The sequence below is a fragment of the Thalassophryne amazonica genome, chromosome 5, assembly GCF_902500255.1.
Source record: "Thalassophryne amazonica chromosome 5, fThaAma1.1, whole genome shotgun sequence".
Classification (NCBI taxonomy): Eukaryota; Metazoa; Chordata; class Actinopteri; order Batrachoidiformes; family Batrachoididae; genus Thalassophryne; species Thalassophryne amazonica.
The window spans coordinates 90476653-90486275 of record NC_047107.1 but is presented as its reverse complement, the minus strand read 5'-3'; positions in this window follow the sequence as shown (position 1 = coordinate 90486275).

Sequence of the window (9623 nt, the reverse complement as noted above, 5' to 3'; positions counted from 1 at the left end):
GTCGATCCACCAGTGTGTCATCATGGAGCAGCCTCTTCACTCGCAGCCGCAGCCCGATCCACAGCCTCAGCAGGAGTCGGAGCAGGAGCCGGGGCCACAGCTACTCCTCCTACAGAAGCTACAGTCGCAGTTCATCCTGGAACTCCATCTTTGGAACACGCAGTCGGAGTAGGAGCCACGGTTCGTTGAACAAACGTAGCAAAAAACGCCGCAGGCATTAGGATTTTAGAGGACATCAAAGAAGTGAAACAGGAGTGATGCTCCCAAATGAGAGCGAGAATAACGGCCGTTGAAGCAGTCCAGTGTTCAGCCGGCCTCGCTCCACTTTGATGCTTGAGTGGAAAATATCCCAGCAGGGGTCTAACAATGTCTTTTACTGAAGAAGTCTTGTTTGCTCCACTGGAGACCGAATGTCTTTTTGTCTGTTTCTTTTATTCATGTACAACGTCTTGCATCCACAGTGACAGTGGCCTCACACTGTTTACCCCATACTTTTATTCCTGCATACCTCCCGTTAAATTATTTTCAATAAATTCTTTAAAATAAGTTAACAGCTATTTAAAATGGATGCTCCAGGAAATGGTGTGCAGATGCAGGCAAAGACATTTGTTGCTGGTTGGCTTTAACACATAGGTCTCTTGGATTTGGCGTGTCTGTAGGTAGCGATTCAGCCTTTTGATCCAAGAAGACTGTCATCAAGAATGACGGAAGATTTATCGCTCTGATCTCAGCACTTCACAAAGATATTTTGTTTGAAAAATTAAAAGACGAGGGTGGCCTGACAGCGAGCAAACCGCCTGTCAGCTCAAATGTCAAATTAATTTATTCTCTGATCAAGTGGAAAACAACTGAAATGTCAGACCATGGGGGGAAAAAAGGTGGTTGAAACACTGCAGACAGAGCGGCAGGAATATTTCTTTTGATAAAAACTCATAGTATCAGCAGAGATGTTATCCTTCACAACTCAGCTAATAATACTAATACAATAACATGCTTTTGGAGGGCGGTAGGCACTTTCAGAGTCCCTCCGTCCATGCCCAGTCGTCCAAAATGACCAATATTCACCCGAGATAGACGAGGGCGGATATCTGTCATTTTGGCCGACTGGGCATGGACGGAGGGACTCTGAAAGTGCATACCACACGACAACTGCATGTTATTTGCATTATTATCACTTACTGAGATACACAACACGTGGAATCACATTAACAATATTTAATGTCATTTTAAAATGCACGACACCCAGCAAACGCATACATAAAAAGTTGGCTCAGTTTAACTTTTGTCTGTGTGGCTGGTACCGCACTGCTGTGCAAGCTAGCTGCTTTGGCTGCTGTTCATTGTCGGACTATCCATGAGAAATCATCAGTAATATCCATATTGGGACCAACACACACTTCTCACGTTTCCATCTTTTCGTCTGCAGACAGTTCTTGGGCTGTGCGCTATGACGTCATCAGTTTATGCACAGCGGGCGGGTATTGGGATACCTGCCCACAGTAACGGGCAGGTATCCCAATACCGGCCCAGCAACACCTCAGTAGGTGATAATAATGAGGGATGTGCCAGCAGGTATGAGACTCGTATCCCAAGCAGGAGTACTGGTATGAGACATTTCTACAACCGAATGCAGTAGAGTAAAGAATGAATGAGTCATGTACTATGGCTACTTAGAGCACCTACATACTGAGAGCGGCGATATTCAACATCCCAGGGTTTTGACTGACGGTTGCCATATTGTGGCTACCCACATTAATCACACTCTAAATCACAAACGTCCTCAACACAGCGGGTTTTTGGATGCATGCCTTTATCTTCCAAAAAGTTTCAAAATGATGGGATACTGTGTACAGTATATGGGTGCAAACATCAATCTGACAATGGGTATAAAAATATCCAGATTTCTTGCAGATACAGAAAGAAGGAAATTTATGGGAAAATAATTTCAAAAGAATTGAAAGAAACCAAGTCCTGACTCATGTCAGGCAAGTTCATGTCTAAGCTTATACATCCATCTCTACCATTCAAGCATTTGTATTGTAATTATGACTATAAAAATAAGGCTTTATTTTATATTGATTAATTATAGAGCTGATAACGTAAAAAAAAAAAAATGTATCAGTCACGTCATTTTGTGTCCCGCGGCCATTCTGGATTACGATACACTACGTGCATTTGGCGATCAATTGCAGAAGCTTCAACAATGGTCAACTTTTGTGCTGTCGTTGGTTGTTCAAACAGAGGTGATAAAAATGAGGCAGGTCGTTCATTTTACAGGCTACCAGCAGTTATTGTGCATCAAGCAGTGGAGTGTTATGAGCTTTCTAAGCGACACAGAGACCTGGCTCAGCAGATCGGAAGGAAGCTTTAATATGGCCAGAACAAAGCAGACCGCCCGGAAGAGCGCTCAGCTACGATCGGTGTGAAGAAGCCTCAGCGTTACAGGCTCGACACTGTGGCGCTGAGAGAGATCCGCCGCTACCAGAAATCCACCGAGCTGCTGATCCGCAAGCTGCCCTTCCAGCGCCTAGTGAGAGAAATCGCTCAAGACTTCACAAACCAGCCTCCGCTTTCAGAGCTCTGCTGTGATGCTCTGCAGGAGGCCGGCGAGGCTGACCTGGTTCAGCAGTTTCCTCCAAGGTGTACAGTGGCGAAGTGGGAAAACACCAAAAAGTTCAACAATATCACAGTGTGACACTGTCGGCCAGTTCGTTACATCACCAATAAATTCACTATCTGGTATAAGATACGGATCCACTGAACCAACTGCTACACATCTATCATGATAAATAGCTTTATCTCGAGGGTTTAAAGCATCGTAATAAACCGTACATTCTCTCCATTTTTCTATCACGCACCAGCCTCCTTGTAATCCAGAATGGAGACGGCACCTGTCCTGCAGCAAATTGGTCAACATGATTGAAAACCCTCTATTCGTTCCACTGAAAGAATGTAAACATTCATTATTTGTGTTATATAATGGCTAAAATAGATCCTTGTCATTTGATATTTTATTAATTTAGAACAACAGAAAAAGGGACTTACATTTTGGTGTTCCACTGTAACGTGTAGTCCAGTGATGTTGTGCACTGACTTCGGACTTCCATAAAAAAAAAAAGACTTTGTGTAGTTCCCGGTCCAGCCAAAAATCACATCCAGCATTTCATGTGTAACAGGTCTCATGCACCAGACGGCTTACAGTGGAGTGGATTTTGTGTGTGTGTGAGTGTGTGGTGTGTGTTGTGTGCGAGTGTGTAGCAGCGTCAGTTAGCTCAATCAAATCATCGTGCGTGCACCACACATGCAACCTGGCTCGGCGACTGTGTATGTCCTCAGTCCAACGAAAAAAAACGTCAGCAATGATTCCAGCTTTTCGTATCTCTTCTGCAACAGCCTCCAGGCAGCACAGCGGATTTGTTTGTGTGTGTGTGTGCGCACATGTCCTCGTGCACACGCGATCATGTGCGCACGTGCGCGATCACGTGTGCGAGTGCCCGAGACATGCTGGCGTGTGTGTGTGTGCAGAGTCCAATGGTACCAAAAGTATGAAACCAATTTGCACTTTAAATGAACCAAGCTGCACTCTAAATGCAATGCAACACAAATGGGATGAATTAATTCCATTTCATGTGACATACAAAGCACCAATCAAATGACAAGGATCCACTCAGCAGTTATATAAAATATACAAATAATGAATGTTTATGAGTTCAATGGTACAAATATTTCATGAGGTGAAAGCTGGAACGCCATTCAGCTCGATTGTGGTTTGTTCCAGCTTTCACCAAATTAAATATTTGTTCCATTGAAAGAATGTAAAACATCCATTGTTTATTTTTATAACGACTAAAATAGATCCTTCTCATTGACATTTTATTAACTTCTAAACATCAGAAAGGCACTTACATTTTGGCATTCCACTGCTGCTAAAGTCCAAATTGTAATGTGTAGTGTGGTGATGTTGTGCACTGACTTCAGACTTCCATAAAAAATGAAAAAAATGACTGTGTAATTCCTCAGTCCCAGCCAAAAATCATGTCACCTTTTCATGTGAACAGGTCTTCATGCATCCAGACGCTTACAGCGGAGTGGATTTTGTGGTGTGTGTGTGTGTGGAGTGTGTGTGTGTGTGGTGTGTGTGTGTGGTGTGTTGTGTTGTGTGTGGTGTGGTGTGTGTGGTGCGTGTGTGTTACAAGAATTAGCTGCGTCAGTTAGTGCAATCTAATCAATGTGTCGTCCCCTGCGCACAGCGCACATGCACACGCAACCTGTTTCGGCTCTTCTGCACCAAAAAAAAAAACAAAAAAAGACTTTGTACAATCCTCAGTGCAGCGGAAAAAAAAATCACGGCAGAAATTAGTCCAGCTTTTCAATCCACCTTCCTGCCAACAGCCTCCAGACAGCATAGTGGATTTGTTTGTGTGTACGCGCATGCATGTGCGTGCATGCACATGTGCGTGCACGAGCACCTGTGCGCGCGTGTGCAAGCAAACATGCGTGTGTACAGAGTGCAATGGTACCAAATGTATGGAACCAAATTTGCACCCTAAATGGAACCAAGCTGCACTCTAAAGCAATGCAACACAAATGGGATGAATTAATCCATGTCATGTGACATACAAAGCACCAATCAAATGACAAGGATCCGCTCAGCTGTTATGTAACACATGTATGATATGAAATTTACATGCATAAACATAGTAAGTATAGTGTGCAAAGGATTGAGCTCAGAAACAGTATGGCTTCAGATCGCTTGTTGTCATCCCTCTCAGTATGTAGGCACTCTACTGCTGCTAATTTAGTAACGTGTGGTCATTATCTGTATTGTATCATTCTTTTTCACTTTCTGTGGCACCAGCCCATGAGCTCTCACAGGATTTCCACCAACGAAAAAGCTGAAATAGGTTTCACAAAAAGACTGAGCATTTTAGAGTGTGATTTAAAAAAAATCTCTCATAAAGTAACGTATTGGTCCAAATATGAGACAGGGTTGCTGTTTATTTATTTATTTAGTGGTGGTGGAGGGTTCATACATCTGAAAAATATGGGGTCATCTTACAATAGTGGACTAGACTTTGATGTGCCATATATACATCACACTTAGTAGCAGCAAGTCAACGGAGTTACGCACTGCCAAGAATGTGACATTTGGAACTGCCCCATTGGTGCTTCACACCCAGTCTTCAAAAAACATACATTGGGACGTTGTGTAACGCAAATAAACACAGATTACAATGATTTGCAAAACCTCTTTAACCTATATTCAATTGAATACACCACAAAGACAAGATATTTAATGTTCAAACTGATAAACTTTATTGTTTTTGTGCAAATATTTGCTCATTTTGAAATGGATGCCTGCAACACATTTCAAAAAAGCTTGGACAGTGGTATGTTTACCACTGTGTTACATCACCTTTCCTTCTAACAACACTCAATAAGCGTTTGGGAACTGAGGAGACTAACTGTTGACACTTTGTAGGTGGAATTCTTTCCCATTCTTACTTGATGTACAACTTCAGTTGATCAACAGTCCAGGGTCTCTGTTGTCATATTTTGCACTTCATAATGCGCCACACATTTTCAATGGGTGACAGGTCTGGACTACAGGCAGGCCAGTCTAGTACCAGCACACGTTTACTATGAAGCCATGCTGTTGTAACACGTGCAGAATGTGGCTTGACATTGTCTTGCTGAAATAAGCAGGGACGTCCCTGAGAAATAAGTTGCTTGGATGGCAGCATGTGTTGCTCCAAAACCTGGATGTACCTTTCAGCATTGATGGTGCCATCACAGATGTGTAAGTTGCCCATGTCATGGGCACTAACACACCCCCATACCATCACAGATGCTGGCTTTTGAACTTTGCAGTGGTAACAATCTGGATGGTCTTGTCCCTCTTTTGTCCAGCGGACACAACATCCATGATTTCCAAAAACAATTTGAAATGTGGACTCATCAGACCACAGCACACTTTTCCACTTTGCGTCTGTCCACTTCAAATGAGCTCGGGCCCAGAGAAGGCGGCAGCGTTTCTGGATGTTGTTGATGTGTGGCTTTTGCTTTGCATGGTAGAGTTTTGACTTGCACTTGTAGATGTAGCGACGAACTGTGTTAACTGACAATGGTTTTCTGAAGTATTCCTGAGCCCACGCGGTAAGATCCTTTACACAATGATGTTGGTTTTTAATGCAGTGCCGCCTGAAGGATCGAAGGTCACGGGCATTCAGTGTTGGTTTTCAGCCTTGCCGCTTACGTGTAGAAAGTTCTCCAGATTCTCTGAATCTTCAGATTATATTATGGACTGTAAATGATGGAATCCCTAAATTCCTTGCAATTGGACTATTTTTCCACAGTTGTTCACAAAATGATGATCCTCGCCCCATGTTTGCTTGTAAATGGCTCAGCCTTCTGGGGATGCTCCTTTATACCCATCATGACACTCACCTGTTTCCAATTAACCTGTTCACCTGTGGAATGTTCCAAACAGGTGTTGAGCATTCATTAACTCCCCCAGTCTTTTGTGGCCACTGTCCCAGCTTTTTTGAAACATGTTGCAGGCATCCATTTCAAAATGAGCAAATATTTGCACAAAAACAAAAAAGTCTATCAGTTTGAACATTAAATATCTTGTTGTGGTGTATTCAATTGAATATAGGTTGAAGAGGATTTGCAAATTGCATTCTGTTTTTATTTACATTTCACACAATGTCCCAATTTCATTGGAATTTGGGTTGTATTTCTGTGTAGCATCTAGACAGCTCCAAATGAGCATTTATTGAATATTTGCTCTAGAAGTGCAGGGCTTGGAACAAAACATCTGTTTTTTATTATTTCACGTTTGTTTACGTGTTTAGCCAAAGTGACTGTACATTATTAGTCTTGGTATTTCAAAATGATCATAAATATAAATAAATCAGTGATGGAAATGAATGGTTGTCTTTTGACCATGGGTAGCTCTTATAAAAAAAAATTAAATTAGTGTAAATGGAGTAGAATGGGAGGCAGAGCCTTCAGCTTTCAGGCTCCTCTCCTGTGGAACCAGCTCCCAATTCAGATCAGGGAGACAGACACCCTCTCTACTTTTAAGATTAGGCTTAAAACTTTCCTTTTTGCTAAAGCTTATAGTTAGGGCTGGATCAGGTGACCCTGAACCATCCCTTAGTTATGCTGCTATAGACGTAGACTGCTGGGGGGTTCCCATGATGCACTGTTTCTTTCTCTTTTTGCTCTGTATGCACCACTCTGCATTTAATCATTAGTGATCGATCTCTGCTCCCCTCCACAGCATGTCTTTTTCCTGGTTCTCTCCCTCAGCCCCAACCAGTCCCAGCAGAAGACTGCCCCTCCCTGAGCCTGGTTCTGCTGGAGGTTTCTTCCTGTTAAAAGGGAGTTTTTCCTTCCCACTGTAGCCAAGTGCTTGCTCACAGGGGGTCGTTTTGACCGTTGGGGTTTACATAATTATTGTATGGCCTTGCCTTACAATATAAAGCGCCTTGGGGCAACTGTTTGTTGTGATTTGGCGCTATATAAAAAAAATTGATTGATTGATTGATTGATTGATTGATTGATTTCATTTTTTTCACATTTCATCTTCTTTTGTGACTCAAAGACTTTGATAAGCCTATTTCTGACACCAAAACAGTTCATCCACCTGAATAAAGGTGTATTTTCACCAAATATTTGAAGAATTTCTAAAAAATAAATTATTTCACATTTTCAGCATTTTAGCCAAATTATTTCTCTATAGAGTGAGTGTTGTGGACAAGTAGTATAGGTCACATTCAGAAAGTTGAGGTTATTCTTGACATTTTGATATGTAACACACAAGTATTATACTTTGTACACATACCTTAAAAGGCGATGCTTTTTCTTACTCTTTTTAAACCTCAGTGGACATTTTTCTTGTCCCTTCATGTGAATCTCTGAGGAGCTTTTAGGGATTTACCTATCTGAAAAACCTGCCATAGCTTCTCAGAGTGTTGGCATGCCAATGGAAATTTCTCATACCTGTAGCCACTCCCACTTGGGAAATGAGTCTGGTGCTTGTAGTCAAAAATAAAATAATAATTTGTTTTGTGAAAAGATAAAGGTCAGGTACAGTTTATTCACAATAGTTCTCCAAGTACATGAATCTTTCTTTCGGAGTCTTGGAGTTATGCTTTTATTTTTATTTTTAATTACTCTGATTTCAAACAGAAGTAGAGCAAATAAAGCTTTATCAACTGCAAATCTGTTTACCAGAATTCTGTTATCTTGTTCAAGCAGTTACACCTCCAGAGGTCAGCTTTTGAATTGTGCAGAACTCTTTCTATTTATCCTTATTTATTGCTTTGTTATCTCTCTTAATGGTGATCAAACTTTCTATGCAAGACTTACAGCTTATATTTGTGACAGTGGAGTGATTTTATTTTGTTACAGCTCCTTACAGGAGACCGAACTGGAGTGCACAAAAAGGGATTTCTGACATTTGTTTTTGATTGTTAATTTGGAGGCTTCTTTGACTGTGAAGAACGTTCATCTTTCAAAATCCTGCGTGTGTTGCTGGTCCCAGCTGGACAGACTGCTCTCTATGCACTCAGTACTCTCAGCTTATTTCCCTGAATGTCAAATTAATTAGGAGACTGAAGGAAAAACGATACTGGAATAAGAAGAAATTCCACACAAAAGTCATTCATAAAGGTTAAGATGATGACAAGTGTCAACTAGTGGGGACAACAAAAAAAAAAAAAAAAGTCTGGAAAACTTTCTAGACAAACACCTGTGCTGGCACCTGAATCTACTCACTTCTCAAAATGTAAAGTTTACAGTACTTATTGTGCTAAATTATTTTGATTACGTAATTACTGTGCTGTATATACATACATATATATATTTGCATTGTGTAAATAATACACAAGGTGTGATTATTTCATTGATGAAATATGTAATATTGTTGGTGGTTTTAAGCTGCTGTGGGATTTAAGCCACGATATTAAAACTTTATTACTGAAAAGGTACAGCAGCTGGACTTTAAGATTGGATAACCCCTTCATAGGCCTGTTTCTTTCTTTAGATTTGGTGCAATGCTGAAGCAGAATGTACTAATGACAAGTATTATTTACGCACAAAACCTTTTTTCCAAGTAAATTTCCGTCCATATTCCCCAGTGAAAGAACCATTGAGACAAATTGGGACAAGCTGAAGCTTATGTTTGTGCAACTCATGTTGTAAGGAATAATCAAATAACACAGCTCAATAAAATATAATAAACTGTTTTAAAACTAGATGGACGTTGCTTGCAGGTAATTTTATGGAGAGACTGGACAGTACAAATATGTTACCTTCAAGCAGTGGTTATTATCTTATCAGCAACCAGCTAGCTAGCCTAGCCCATTCTATACCAACCAGCTAGCTTGACTGGTTAGCATATAACTGGCTTGAATACATTTCTACTGATGTTTGTCAGAAAATACTGTATTCCAGCTACATATGTTCATCAAGTAATGTAAGATTGTGATTTATTGATCTGCTGACAACACAAAAACATCCACCTTCCCACCATGCACTGCAATTTCACAGAAGACATTTCCTGCGAACATCACATGACGTGAAGGTAGCATGAAGGCTAGGAGACATCAGAA